The sequence below is a fragment of the Erpetoichthys calabaricus genome, chromosome 3 (assembly GCF_900747795.2).
Source record: "Erpetoichthys calabaricus chromosome 3, fErpCal1.3, whole genome shotgun sequence".
Taxonomy (NCBI): domain Eukaryota; kingdom Metazoa; phylum Chordata; class Cladistia; order Polypteriformes; family Polypteridae; genus Erpetoichthys; species Erpetoichthys calabaricus.
The window spans coordinates 60,684,578-60,700,470 of NC_041396.2; positions in this window are offsets into that span (position 1 = coordinate 60,684,578).

Here is a 15,893-nt window from a genome sequence, read left to right on the forward strand (position 1 = left end):
AGTCTATCCATCCATCCATTTTCCAACCCGCTGAATCCGAACACAGGGTCACGGGGGTCCGCTGGAGCCAATCCCAGCCAACACAGGGCACAAGGCAGGAACCAATCCCGGGCAAGGTGCCAACCCACTGCAGGATAATGTTAGTCTAGTTAGATTAAAAATGCTTTAGATATAATGTGCTTAAGAAATCATTGTTTTAGTATAGTTTTATGACTAATGGTTTAGCAATAAAGTGCAGACAGGGATTATGAAAAATTAATTTTTAGTAAAAAAAAACTACCATTAAAGACTACTGTTTCCATTAACCATCATTAGAGAGATCAAATGAAAAAGCCTTTTAATTATCTTTGGCTTATAAACTTCCAGTATTTAAGGATTTTTTTCTCTTTTTTTTATGATTGTATTACTTGGTTGATTAAGCTGGCGGTTTCAAAGCTCAGTCAGAATTGAAATTTTTATTTGCATTTTATCTCCTTAGCACTAAGATAAGGCACTACATTAAGTAATTTTAATGTTTATGATTCAACTTTTACTGAGAGTATCAAATGATAACTAAAATATGCTTATGATATGTTTAAGCAATGCATACTAACAATAGATCTGTAGATTGTAGACATGGCATATATGGTCATTACAGCTGAAATTGTTACCAGAACATTAACTTAAAATCTATTTAAAACTAATAAACTCTAATTACTTAAATAATCACTGAGCAGATGTCACTGTAAATTAAACATCCAATCATGCATTGTGGTTAGAGTTTGAATGTGGAACTTGAAAATTGTGTTTATTGATGAGCCACTGAATAATGGTTACTTTTAAAGACACCTTGCCAGAAACTAATTTCACTGTAGTCACTAATGATGAAAGTAAGATCATTAGACCACTACAAAGAATTCCACACTTGGCTGAAGGAAAGAAAATAGCTCCTAGTTCCTGGAAATTAATTAGCTTTCTAAAGAGTCACTCAAAGAGATTTATTTCTGAGAATACTGTTTAGAATATTTCTTCATTAATCTTGTATTTGATGTACCTCAGCTCCAAATTAAATTTGTAGTGCATTTGTTTGTGGTTTTTTGTTTTATACAGACTAAGCTGTTGTGTTCATGTACAGTTATTTCCAAAGCAAAAATGCTCCTAGAGTTTGGTACATTCAGTCAGTCAGTCAGTCATTTTTCCAACCTGCTACATCCCATTGGGATTAATAAAGTATCTATCTATCTATCTATCTATCTATCTATCTATCTATCTATCTATCTATCTATCTATCTATCTATCTATCTATCTATCTATCTATCTATCTATCTATCTAACACTGGGTGACAGGGATCTGCTGGAGCCAATCCCAGCCAGCATAGGGCACAAGGCAGGAACAAACCACGAGCAGGGCGCCAGCCCACCGCAGGTGGTACATACTGTACAGTATATTTATAAAATGTATTGTACAAGTATCTCTTTAGTTCAGTTTTTATTTGAAGATCTTATTGATGGTGTCTTTTGAAAGCAATGCAAACTTTATTATAAAAGAAAATGCTACATAATGTGTGCTACAAGTTATAGTAGCAATTGCTTTAAGTGGAATTCATTTATTGGTTAGCGTGTAAGGCATACACTGTAATGTAGTAGTATACTAAATAATGCATTGGCATTTCTTTTTGCAGTTTTGTTCAGCACACTACAAAATGTAATCTAGTTTCAGAAATAGATCAGTCAACTAGTGTGCCCTATGGTGAATGGGATTTCTTTAACCAACATGCTAAAATTAATTGATCCTTTCTAGACTGTGCGGAAGAATCTCAAGATGTTCAGCAAGCAGTCATACCCCATTTACTAACAAGCATGACAGTGAATTGAATGGAAATGAAATGTGTCCATCATCTGAACCTTGTACCACTCTTAAAGGGGTTAATTTAACAAGAGCAGAGAAGGACAATGTTCAGAGTTTTTTTCTTTGCAGTGAGAAAGTAGACCATCTGAAAGAAGTTCCATGACCCTGGCTATGCCACATCCTGTCTTTTTTTATCCAAAGGACTATATCACCAACATGAACCCTCTGTCTGCTGTTTTACAACATTGATGATAATTTCCCATCATCACAAAATCACAGGTGGCTGTGCTGGTGCTGGCCCTGACTAATCTGCCTACATCAAGGCCAGTATGTGTGTCTGGTCTCCTTGTTTTCTGCATGGTTGTGTGGTTCCTAGTGTCCCATTAAATCATGATAGCCATAAGGTTGGTCACATTGTTCACATTAAAGTTTGCAAAGTCTTTTGTCAATCTAAATCATGTAATGTTTGTTCTCCAGATCTATTACAAATAATAAACTAACAAGTCATCCATAAGAGAAGATAGCCATCGACTTTGTTACTGATTTTCCCTTGTTACAAGCATTTGCTACCATATTGGTGGTAGTACACATATTCTCAACCTTAAATTACAAACTGCAATGGAAATGTTGTCAAGAAAATGTTCAGGTTGCATGATTTCCCAAAACTATAATTTCTGTTAGAGGGTTTTTGTTTATTTCATATTTTCAGATGTATTTTTTTGTAATAATGTGGAAAAAAGCTAATTCAACCTTAGAGCAATGCTGTCATTATAAATTGGGAGTTAGAGAGCTACTGCATCTCTGGTTCAAACTAGACTCTCCTTGATGGAATTGGAATGATATTCTTTAATTATTTGAATTCTCATTGAGTTTTCAATGTCATTGGGTAAAAAAAGACAATGAAAACTTGTTTCTACTATGATAGCACCATTTGGAAAAATGTCAAAAGAAAGTGGCATTGTAGTTCAAGAGGGTCTTTTAATCTCTGGGACCTATGACATATTCTTCATTGACAGGAAACAAAGAATGTCCCCCCAAATTATCAGGTAGGAAATGGTGTGGCTCACTTAGCATTTCAAACTTGTAAACTGGATTCCAGAGATATTGGCCCTTCTAGCATTGTCAAGAAGACTGGACCAGTAAATTACAAACTTGATCTTCAAACCCATTTTAAGGTTCATCCAATCTTCTTATATAATATACTGCCGTGACTGTCCGTTTGTTTGTCCAGGATTTTAAATCACCTGCAGCTCGCAAACTGTTTGACATATTAACCTGAAATTTGGTACACATATACTACATGGCATCTACTATCCACTTTCGGGGTGATGATTGACCTCCAAGGTTATTCCTCTTTTAGTTTTTATTTTATTTTATTGTAGAATCAACTCTCAGCAGCAGCCAGCAGGGAAGCGGTGCGGTGCATGCGTACGGGCGCCGTTCTCATTCCCTACCACCTTCGCTTTTCATCTATATACAGTAAATATAATTGTAAGCTGTTTAGATGTCTGTTTATCTGTTTGTCTATTTGCTAAAAGTGCAAAAACTGTTGAGTATATTTTCACAAAATTGCATGCCTTCCCATTGGTACAACTTAAACTATAGGCTATATGCTGTATCAGGAAGAGGGGTTATAATGGTAGTGGGAGTAACTTAAAAAAACACATCGACATGAGGACTACAATTCCCATCAGGCAGCACAAGTTTGCTGGGGCAAGGAAATTGTCATTAGCACACACAAAGTTTTTCATTTAGCCAAAATGGAGTCTCATAATTCTATAGGATTCGTTTTTACACCAGTTGGTGGAGTAAAGAAATAATTACAGGAGGACCTCTGTAATTTTTAAACTCTGTTCAGACAGGATTAGTTTTTACACCAGGAGGTGGTGTAACTTCAATGATTTTCTGGCAGTGCTTCACTCTCTAACAGCATTTCCTCCTTCCCTTTCATTCATGAATGAATAACCTCAGTTCGGTCCACATTAGCAACCCTTATTCATACCATTCACATCTCAAATGGGGACAGGTCTGCAGTCACCTGCTTTTCTGTATAAATTGTGTATATCAGCGTGCCAACTGACCTCCGAGGGATAGCACCCCCAGTTATTCAGGGTGTCACTTCAGACACTGGGTAAAGTAATTATTACCATTAGAACATTAGAACTTCCCCTACTTATTCATATCTTAAATCATTCTTGAGGCATATCGAACACTTAAGTGCCAGCTTAAGTGAAAAATTAAGAACTAAATAATTGCAACACAAAAACTGACTTAATCAGTTTTAACGCGAAAAGATGCTGACAGAAGAAGAGAAGAAGCGGTCCGTTAGGGTGGAGAAAAGAAGAGCTGCTCAGTAAGCAGCAAGCGAAGCAACCTCTGAGCTAACGAATCCTAAACGTACAGAGAAAGAGGATGAAAACTATGAATGCTCAAGTCAAGTATATTCACTGTATGTTATCGTTCAGTGCGCCGTTACCGGTATTACATATTTAACAATTGGAATCAGTGCATACTAGTGTCATCTTGTTACTCATCGTCATGGATAGTGACCCAGAATGAAATTGAAACATTGATTCCAGATGACTTGTGTAGGTTTAGCATGTTTTCCTTTGGAAGGATTATGGTCTGAAAGTCTTATTCTGAGTTACTTCTAAGCATGTTCATGTTCCTTTCCTCGCTTTGTTAGTTTTCTCATGGGTGTGTGGTTTTTTGCATGTGCATGTGTTTGTGTGTCAGTAATGCTCCAAGGTTGCTAGGCGTATGAGTCAAATTTCTTGTATCTCTTGACATCATGGCAGTCAGCAAGTGTCTGACCCTGAAATCATAGGAACCTTTAGGGAAACCTTTTCACAGATTTGGAACTTGGCTTACATCTGACCTTTGACTTTTTTTTTTTTGGCTTTGAAAATTTGACATAACATTTCTTAGTGTGCTGATCATTCGTGCATATGACTACTTTCACCTGCCTAATTGCTAGTGCTTGTTTTTATCTTTGCTTCTTTGATATTAAATTAAATAAGAATAAAATTATACCTTATTAGTTATCTAATAGCTAGTCATGCCAATATATCATGCAGGTATATTTTACACATTATCAATTTTGTGGCCCTGCTGGTAAAAGGTAAGATGCTGGGCCATGATGATGCACCGTATTCCCCATTACCATCACAAAGATGAGTCAACTTCACTGCCAACATGACAGCACAGCACTCAGCACACCTACTACTGTACCTTCATCACCAACTACACAGCCACAGCAAAGGAAGAGAAGATGACCTTACAAATTTTGAAGAGTTTGAACTGAAAGCAATCCCTGGTACAGCTGACTACATGAAGGGAGTGCTGTGTAGTGGCATTTATTCTTGCATAAGGTAGTAGAGATAGAAATGAGAATTATCTCACCACCGAGCCGACAACAGACAGCAGTCTGAGATAATATTTCATTATTCAAATGACCAGCTTCAGTGCCAGTCTAAAGGAGGAGCTATATACTGTATAGGACAAGTCTCCTACAGTCACACAATATCCATATTAGTGTGGCAGAACCTACCAATCTTTCAAGGATGGCAAGATACCTAAGAATGCAATAAATTTAGCACTAATCAGTTGGGTTAGGGCTTGCAATAAATGCATAGCACCAAAGTATTGATAAATTTGATCCAGTTTTATTTTAAGGGGAAAGTAATTCAAAATTGTTTGCTTGTGCAAATGACTTATGTTTCACTTACATAAAAAATGGAGAATAGAATGCTTTATTTACAAACATAAAAGTGGCTAAAGGCTTTTAAGGGTAATCCAAGAAGAAGTCTTGTCTGGAAAAACACAATATTTGTGAAGGAGAGTAAGAAGAAATTTGTTTAAAACCAAAACAAACAAACCTTCTTGTGCTTTGTGAAAAGAAAGTGTATATACTGTGACAGATTAAGGTCTCTGTGACCCCTTGAACCCTTAGACCACACGTCAGACACCAGGTAAAATCCAATGATGAATGTTTATTATTATATCTAACGTGCACAAAGCACCTACACTCCACAATACTCATATAATTAATAAACAATAATCCAATCAATAAACAATCCTCCACACTCCCAGACGCGTTGCCACCCTTCCACCCAGCTCAGCTCAACTTCTGGGATTTCCCATCGTCCTTTTATATTCCCTGACCCGGAAGTGGTTCCAATCCTACAGTCCATGATTCCTGATCACTTCCGGGTCAGATTAAAAGTCCTTTTCTTCAACCCGGAAGCACGTCGTTTCTTCTGGTCATGTGATCATGACGCACTTCTGGGTTATAGGGCACGTAGCACTCTGTAAGCCTCCCTACAGCAGCTCCTGGTGGTCCCCATGGTATCCAGCAGGGTTGTTTATTAAAATTACACCGTCTATAATGCCCTGCTAGAATTTGGAGACCTTTCATGCTGCTGGGAGGACTCCATCTAGCAGCCTGGAGGTGTGGACCGGAATATTCGGCCGGCCATCCCTCACAATACTAAATGCACCCAAACAACACTTATAACAGCAGAAATACAAAATGGCAATGGTAATGTCACTAACAGAATCCCCCAAAACAGTAAAAATGAAACAAAGAAGAAACAAAACACCCAAATCACCTTTTTGCTGACAAAAATGGGGACCAGAACACTGGGGCCAATTTAACACACTACCAAGTAATATAGCTGACATTGAAACCTTGTCACCTTTTTAAAACTGTCAGGATGATTTGTGGAGACATCTTAGCAATTACTGACCCAAAAAAGCTTCATGAACTAAATGGTGTCCTCTTATTTTTTATATGATATTATTTATTATACAATAAATAACACAATTGACTTCTCTCTATAGCTTTTTTAATCAGCATGTAAGTTGATTAATAACCAGGTACCTAAAAATGTACACAAGTCCAAAGAAATGAGGCTGTACTAACAAAATGGCTGCAATGAGATATTTAACTTAGTTGGTAGGCATTGATGTGTTTAATACAATCTGTTACAGATTAAGTCAGTGAAATGTGTTTAAAAGTAAATTCAACTATTTCTTTCAAAGTACATTGCTTAAAAATGTAAAAATGTTATCAAGAATAAACATTCAAATGTGATTTTCCTCTATTGATTACTACATAACCCGTGTGTACTGTATGATCATTTTTTTAAAGTGTTATGTCTCCATAGCAGAACCAGGCTCTGTCTAGTTTGTTTCAAAATGATAACACACGCACACCTAGAAAAATAGAAAATAATCACTTTTTTGTGTATATGAAGTGGATTCATTTTAAAATGTTTATCTAATATCAAAATAAGAGATTCTAACCAACCAAGCACACAACGTTTTCATGATCAGAAAATTAATGAGTTATATTTGATTTTGAAAATGTTATGTAAATAAAAGATGTCTCTCTTTTGGCCACACTACTATTCCTAATCATAACATTCACAGCTTTAAAATGTATTCAATGTCCTAGATCAAGTGCAGAAAAAATGTCTTAATTGTAATAAATTATTAAATTCATTAATCAATTAATTAAATTCTGTTGTCAGGTTTAAAATGTAATCTGAGTGATATGCAGCACCATGTGTTGATCAAACTATCTTAGAACCATTTATAATTACGGCAAAGTCATGAATAGCATAAGGGAGGTTCAGGATATGATTGTGATCAACTTTATCAGTTGGTTAAACTACATTTATAAAATGCAAATTATCAAAAATTTGTTTAACTTAATGTAATAAAACAATCTTGGATGGAGTGAAAATTAATTCTTAAACTGAATTGCCGTGAAATGGATAAAAGATTTTTTGATTTTCTTTTTTGTATTTGCACATTAGCCTTTTTCACAAAATTCGGACGTGATGCATTGATGGATAAATCTAACTTCCTGTTAGTTTGCCAGCAATGGGTGGTGTGTATTCTGCTTTTCTACTTCCACTTCCAATAATCTATTTTTGCATTATAAGAAGTATCATTGAAAACCACTACATAATAAAAGCATCAAAACAAGACAAAGACGGTAACATTTCAGTGGAGGAATTCTTTCTAAAGTAACTATGTTAACTTTCTTATGCCAGTATACTAACAGTTTCAGGTAACCAGATTTTTTTATTAGTAATGTTAGCTCTCTCTGTTTTGACAGATGTCAGTATGTTGTAATATAGAATAAACAAGGTAAGCATATTTGATCTATGTTTTCCAAGCCACTATGTATTATTGCATTGTTTTCAAATGTATTTTCATTTTTGTTGATTTTAACTTATTAAGTTCTTGACATAGAACACATAGACATACAGAATTTAAACTAGTGGTTCATAATGTTAGAAGAAATGTTTTTAATAACATTGCAGTTACAGTAAGTTCTATATACTGACCAGAAGTATATGCCCTTGCAGAGTTGTGTTCCTTTGAGAAGGTACCTGCTGTACCATTTTTTATCAGCACAGACTCTCTCATGTTAATTCTGACATAAGTATTAGCCCTTTCAAAAGCCTGTTCTTGTGTCAATACAACATCAAAGTTGTTACAGTTGAAAAAGCGCAGCATCACTCTTAAGGCCAGACCCTTACTTGTCCTGTCCTACCCGTCCCTTCATCCTTCTCCTCAACCTTCATTCAGTGGGACAATCATATTACGTGATAAACAGGGACAAACGGTGTTATGCCTAGGGCTTTTTTGGGAGAGAGGCAAAAACTAGGATGCCCCACAAAATTCATGACAGTTGGTCTCCTTAGTTGTAGTGTCTGAATAGCTTTCATATCTAGTATATTCAAAGTCAAGTGATGTAAAAATGGCATAGGTTGATGTACTTTAGTCTGTTGTTCAATTTTCCTTTTTCAATTTTTGGAAGTATACCCAATATAGCAGTACTGAATAATTACCAAAAGAAAAATAGCTATTAATACAAAATTATCAATACGCACATAAAATAAGTATCAATATTGCCCTATGAAAAGAGAAAAGCAACTGAAATTAGTTCCCCATCTGGGTATCAATATTTGTTAAAACCCAGTAATTCATTAAAATCATATAAAAATAACTAAGAACTTGGAAACAAAATGTTATCCTACTATATAAAAGCGGTCAGGATTGTCCTTCCGTCCCGTGAGTGCAAAGCATAGCGGTATTCCGCTTATCACAGACTTACTACTTGTGGCTTGCGGTACAAAGCGATGCGATGTGAGCAGAGTTCTGGTGCTCCCATCGTTCCCTTGCTTTTGTGCGCGATGCGCTGGAAAAATAGACAAAATTATGTCTCTGGAAATAATTAATGTTGATGGAGTACAAATGCCTCACCGCGTAGTAAATATCAGGGGAGATGGTGCTTGCTTATTCTCATCTATAGCTTATTTAGTGCATGAAACTCCGTCTTTAGCGGTACAGATTCGGGCTGACATTGTACGACATGTTTTAAGTAATTGGTCAAGGTTTCAGCCATTTACAATGATGCCGTCAGGAATCTGTTATACAAATGAGCTTCAGTATCTCACTGAAATGTCAAAGTCTCAAACTTATGGTACCATTTCTAAGCTAATGGCAGCGGGAGAGTTGTTCCCCTATGAGTTTCAAGTATATTATTATGGAGTCCTACACGCCAAGTTTGGACAGGCACTCGAGGGGATAAAAAAACTTAGGTTTTCGGGAGATGTTATGAATGGGCACTTTGATATTCTCATTCCCTACACTTACATGCCTGATGTACACATGGAGCGCACACAAATTGAGGATAAGTCGGTCGCCTTAAAAGGCGGGTAAGCCTAGTTGTATAACAAAATTTGAAAGTTGTCATTTACCTGAAAGATTTCAGTTCTCAAGAAGAAGATATATTGAAGCTAAAGTTTCTCTTCAAGTACAGATAAACCATAACCCATGCTAAGTATGTTGTAAATTATAACACCAAGTTCTTCTTTCAGCGGATCGCAAACTGTAATTCTGCCCTAACATTGCTATTTGGGGCACAATCAGCCTCTTTGGACACGATTGAAACTGTACACCACAGTGTAGTTCCAGCTTCTCTGATCATCTGCCCATATATCAAATACAGCCTCCTTTCTGAGCCCATGGTATGTTTAATTCACTTAGGCGAGTGACATCTTTCTCTTGCAAATTATTAGTTCAAACACCATTTAGGTGCAGGTTGCTAATGTTGGTTCTTTATAAAAAATAATCTGCAGATAACGTTAGTTTGGTCAATTCTGTCTAGTGTATGTTTACATAATTGCTTTCCTCTTGGACTTTTATTCATACTTTTTTGGTTAGGTAAAGAGTTATGGTAAAGAGCTAGGGTATGGGTACTTCTGTATGAGCTGCTCATGTGGTCTCTCCTCGCTCTCTGACTTAAAATGGTAAACTAATTTGTAGTTGAAGTTGTATAGAATGTTTCTCTGTTTTAAGACAGACATGTTCAAAGATTCACCTATGCTTTTCAATAAAAGATTTTGAGACTTCAAAACTTTGCACGGCACAATCTCTTCAGGCTAGATGTAATCAAGAAGAAGGGGCCTGAGTTGTTTCGAAAACTTGCATATTGCAATCTTTTTAGTTAGCCAATAAAAGATGTCATTTTGCTTGACTTCTCACTACATTCATAATTGCTAACACGGTACAACACATTAGTACTACTACTACTACAGGTATCTCAACAAAAATTGAAGAGTGACAAATTTCAACAAAATCAGCCCATGGAAGGCCATGTTGTTTTATGAGGATAGACAGACATGGCTATCACAGTAGGTTCGTCTTAGTTTATATGAGAAAGCACCTAAAAATATTATGTAAATTATTCAAACCTACTAAATGCATGCCTCTCTAGAATTTCCAAAGCTCTAACAATCCACTGCTTTGTGCCAAAACTTTGGTAACAATAGACATTCCCATTCTTTGACATGACAAACAGAAATTATTTGCTCACTTAAAAACGATGGTTTCAGAGCACATAGCCTTCCTCCCAGTGTTTGCTTCACCTCCTCCTTTCAACTGTAAACCAACTTTCAGTATGGTGCTTTCCATTACAGATCTTTACAGCCCTTGGGCTCAGTGAATCTTGCATTTTCCCTTCTATTAAATTTTAACATGCTAATCTGTAACTATTATGCTATTAAACTATTCTGACTCAATATACATTGTGGAAAAGCACCCTTTCATTTGCCCTTGTTCGTAAATATCTGTTTATGATTGTTTAGATGCCATCCATAGAAACATCTAGTTTCTTTATCTTTGTACATTTAACAGTGTAACATTTACCCAGTACAGCTGACGACAGATCCATTAACCTTTTGTCTCAACTCTTTAATAGTCTTATAACATTTGGCACTTTGAATTTCCTAGAAATGTAGGAAATGCATTTGCTATCTAGATGGCTGGCAGCTTTAGCTGTTACAACGTTGCAAAGGTCAAATAATATGTAGAAATGCATCAAACTATATTACAGCCACAAAGGCAAGAAAATATTTGTTGTGAATTTCAAAGAAAAAAGGTTTTCTTCAGAAGTCTATAAAATTCTGATGAACTTTTCTCAATACATGACCATAAGGAATACAGCCGGAGTATAATGGATAGTTGGTAGATTTTGTTATTTCCTGTTTTTGCCTGTAGTCATTATTACATTGTACCATATTAGGACATGATGACTCCAAAATCAATCAATAAATATTAATATTAGAGTGAAATGTTATCTATATTTGCCATTTTACAGAAACTTTGTTTTATAGTTTATCATATGATTTAGTTTTTAATTTAATCTCTGATGTGTTTATTTATGAAGCACATCCTGCAAGAGCTCTTCATGCTTATGTTTTCTTAATTTTCTTAAAACTTCAATAAAAGCAGCTGTTCTACTTTCATACAATGTAGTGTAAAACAAAACACCTATCCAGATTAGTGAGTACCTGGGTTCAAAAACAGCAAGTTACAAACCAAGTTGAAGGATAGTGAGAAAGAAGCTTTTGAAATGCATGGAAGTTCTGAGAATTCTATGGAGCAGTTAGCATTAGACTTATGGAAGCCGTCTTGTTTTTAACGCTTGAAAAGAGACGTAATTGTGTGCATGTAATGAGTAGTACAAAAAGTTAAACTTTGATGACAAGGTGAAGGAAAAACATGCCAAATCCAACAGTCAAACATTTCTGTAACAGATGGAAATGCCTGACCTGTTGTTTCCTTTCTTGTCAGTGCTTGAGAAAACATGACAACTTTGCCTCCATTAGCATGATATGCAACAATTTGGCCATAGGACTTAAAATCAGAAATTTCACATTGTGTCTGTAGTACGGCAGCAGCTTTCGATTTCCTGAAACTTGATGTTCAGTTCAGTGATCTGAGTGAACTCCAGATGGTATATGAAGGTCACTGTCACGGAAACCCACAATGTTTTAGCTTCCTCTGAGTGACTATATCAACCAGATAATTCCTTTTGAATCTAATATCAAATCAATTCTGAAGATACTAAGAGTTTTGTTTAGTTTATTTTAATCATTTTACAGCTGTGTAATACTATACTTCAGGTGTTTAGTAACATACATGTAGGCGGTGATCAGTTACAAATTCTGCAAGCCTGTGGTGCTAAATTCAGATTGAACAAATAGCCTTGCAAAAATGACAAGAAGAGGTTCTTTTAGCGTGAAACTGCATATTGCTGATCTCCATGTGTTCAACAAGAATTGTTCAGTTTATATAGTGGTTATTAAGCAATGAAAGACCGGTTGCATTTGATTTAAAAACATAGCTGAAATACTGATACATATTGTCATTTCTGAATTTCAGACATCATTCACTGCACTTTGCTTGTGGGCAAAAGAGTGATGAGAATGGATGTACAGGGGAAGACAATGCAAGGGGGGGGGGGGGGCAATGCAGAGATGGATAGATAAAAAATGAAGATCTGAAGTTAAAGGCCTTGACTGGCGAGGAGGTGCAAAACTGAGCTCTGTGGAGAAGGTTGATCAAGCATATCAACCCCCCCACATAGAAATGGAAAAAGATGATGAAGAAGAATTCCTTTGCATTTTGGTGCATTCATTGCACAAGTTTTGTTCATGTTATTGCATCATTAATTTCATATCTCCACCTGCCTTCTGTTGAACCTTTTCTGAAATGTCTGCACATTTTGTAAAAAGTGCTATCACCTGAAATGCTATCTTCCTGCTTTGTATAGCATACATTGTGTACTAATGGGTCATAAAACTTAGTAAGGATGGATACCACTTTTAACATACTTATCAATAAATAACAAACAAATATGAATGAATTGTTACTGACCAACTGAATATACTTTATTTTTCATCCTTCCGTAATTCTTTCAAGAGATGCTTTTTTAAAGTAAAGTTATATTATACAGTTGCTAACATATAACACTCTACAATTTAAGGTTCTCAAGCAAAGGTACATAATACAACTGTTTACATGTATTGTACCTAGTGGGCAAAAGCCCAGTACCTTAGCCTCTAGCTTGCTGCCTGACTGTGGTTAGTACTCTCAAGTGAGTGTCAATGGCCCACTGCTGTATGATAAAGTGGACATGACTCATTTTCTTTTGCTAACAAAACTTGACCCAGGTGTTTATTATTCATTTATTTACTATTGACTGCCTGCTAAGTAACTACTAGACATTCTAATTTCTTTCCTAAGACCAGGTGCTGTTTTATAGGCAACTCAAAACCTAAATCTAGAAATATGAGTAGAGCTATAGCTATAAGGAAAGACAAAATGTTCAGGAAAAGAGAAATAAGAAGAAATGACATGTGAGCAGAGGTGGGTAGAGTAGCCAAAAATTGTACTCAAGTAAGAGTAGCGTTACTTCAAAATAATATTACTCAAATAGAAGAAAAAAGTAGTCATCCAAAAAATTACTCAAGTAAGAGTAATAAAGTACTTGGTGAAAAGACTACTCAAGTACTGAGTAACTGTTTGATCATAATAAGTTATTTATTTTTTAGAAATGTTGTAATAAGACAGACAAAAATATAAAATAATGTGCAAATTCTGCTATTTCCAAATAATAAAATAAAAAATGAGTAAAAATAAATAACATCTTTACAAAATAAAGATGTACAAATATCACAAAGTTCCAAATCTCAGTTTTTCATAACAAAGCTTTTGAAGCCAATACCTACAGTAGGTAACATGTGTGTTTGAACAGTGCAAACTACTTACACTGACAAGATATACTGTACACCAGGGTGCCCAATACGTCAATCGCGATCGACCGGTAGATCGGAAAGGTAGTGCAGGTAGATCGCGTTGCATTCAAAAAAAATCTTTTTAAATGTTAGTCTATCATATATCCTCCCTATGGCATTTGCCACTTGATTGACATACAGGGCGGCCAGTCTGAGATCTCTTTTCTTCTAACACACTGGTCATCCCGCACGCACGATCAAACGCGCGAGCTACTGCAAAACTCCGGCTATCTAAGTGATCTAGTTAGCCTTCCAATTTATATCGACTAAAGAAGGGATTTAAAAAAAAAAATTGTTGGTTATGGGCTGGATGTGGAATTGGAAGAGGGTTTTTTTCTCTCACAATGTCACAATCGAAGTGCGTTTGTCTGATCTGTCAATCTATCATTGCTATTCCAAAGAAGGAAAATGTGGAAAGGCACTTTCAAACTGTTCAGAAAAACTACGAAACTGACTGAGAAAGGAGAGGGAACTAAAATTGCAGTTAATCGGACAGCCGTCATTTTTCACTCGGCTTAATTCAAAAGCAAAGGCAGACACACCGAAACATCGTTCCGGGTGAGTCACTCGATCATTAAGCATAAGTAGTCCTTCCAAGATGGAGAGATGATAAAAGAGGCCTTCGTTGAGGCAAATGGCTAAGGAGAAATTCCTGCTGGGATTTCAAGACCCCTGGCCGGAGAAAAAGGAGTTTCTCCTTGTCATTAAACATGCAGAATACAAGCAACTTAATAACGATCAATGGCCGCTAGACTTGGCATTTTTTTTCCGATCTGACCAACATGTTGAATGAGCTTAATTTACAGCTGCAAGAAAAAGAGAAAACCATGGTCAATATGATTAGCTCAGTTAATGCTTTCAAACAAAAAATGCAACATCTGTCCTCAAAGCTGCAGCATCTTGATTTGGGGAACATCCAAAACCTCGCGTCAGAGCTGGAGACGCAATGGAAGGCGTGTGCGCAACTTGATAGCATACGCTACACAGAGCAGATTGAAAATTGTCTGTCAGACTTTGACAGACGGTTTCAAGACTCAGCTTTACTTGAGCCAATCACTACATTTAAGTGCTATCCATTTAGGGAAGATGTTGAGGGTGGTTCACCCGCATCAAAAATTGCAACACTGTTTCACCTAAAACTCCTCTACAGTGGAGGATGAGATTTTTACACTACAGGATGACATTCAGCTGAAGTATGGGTCTCATGGACAATTTTGGAACTTACTCACAGAGGAAAAGTACCCAAACATGAGGGAATGTACTGCCTCCTTGACTGCATTATTCGGCTCTACTTATTTATGCAAGTCACCCTTTTCCCACATGAAGATTATTAAATCCAAATACTGTAGTGACCATAAATGTATTGAATTGTTATTGTGCCATAAGGGCTATTCAGTTATGCAAGGTACGACAACATATATTTTATGTATAAAGTATACTCATTATATATATATATATATATATAGCATTTTTAATGTAGGTAGATCATTTCGACCTGGTCATTTTAAAAGTAGCTCGCAAGCTGAAAACAGTGTGGGCACCCCTGCTGTACACTGACAGTATAATACTACATATTCACTTGCCCTCCAAATAGCACAGCTGATAGAAAATAACATTAGAACAAGGCAGCTTGTGCATGTACAAGAAGTCTCACTCTACCTTGACTGTCTGTATCTTTTTGGTTAAAACCTGCTTGTTCTTCACTCAGTGAAATGATAGTTAAGCTTCAGCAGAAGTTGGCTCTCATTTTTCATGTACAGTATTCTTTCTTTCCCTGTCCGCTTTCTGTGAGGAATTTGTGCCGCTAGGACGCGACAGTTTGTGTGTGGTCATGTGACAGCATGGCTACATCTGATTTGTGAAATGGAGCCATTTGATTATTGTTGCTAAGGTTGGCAGAGGTA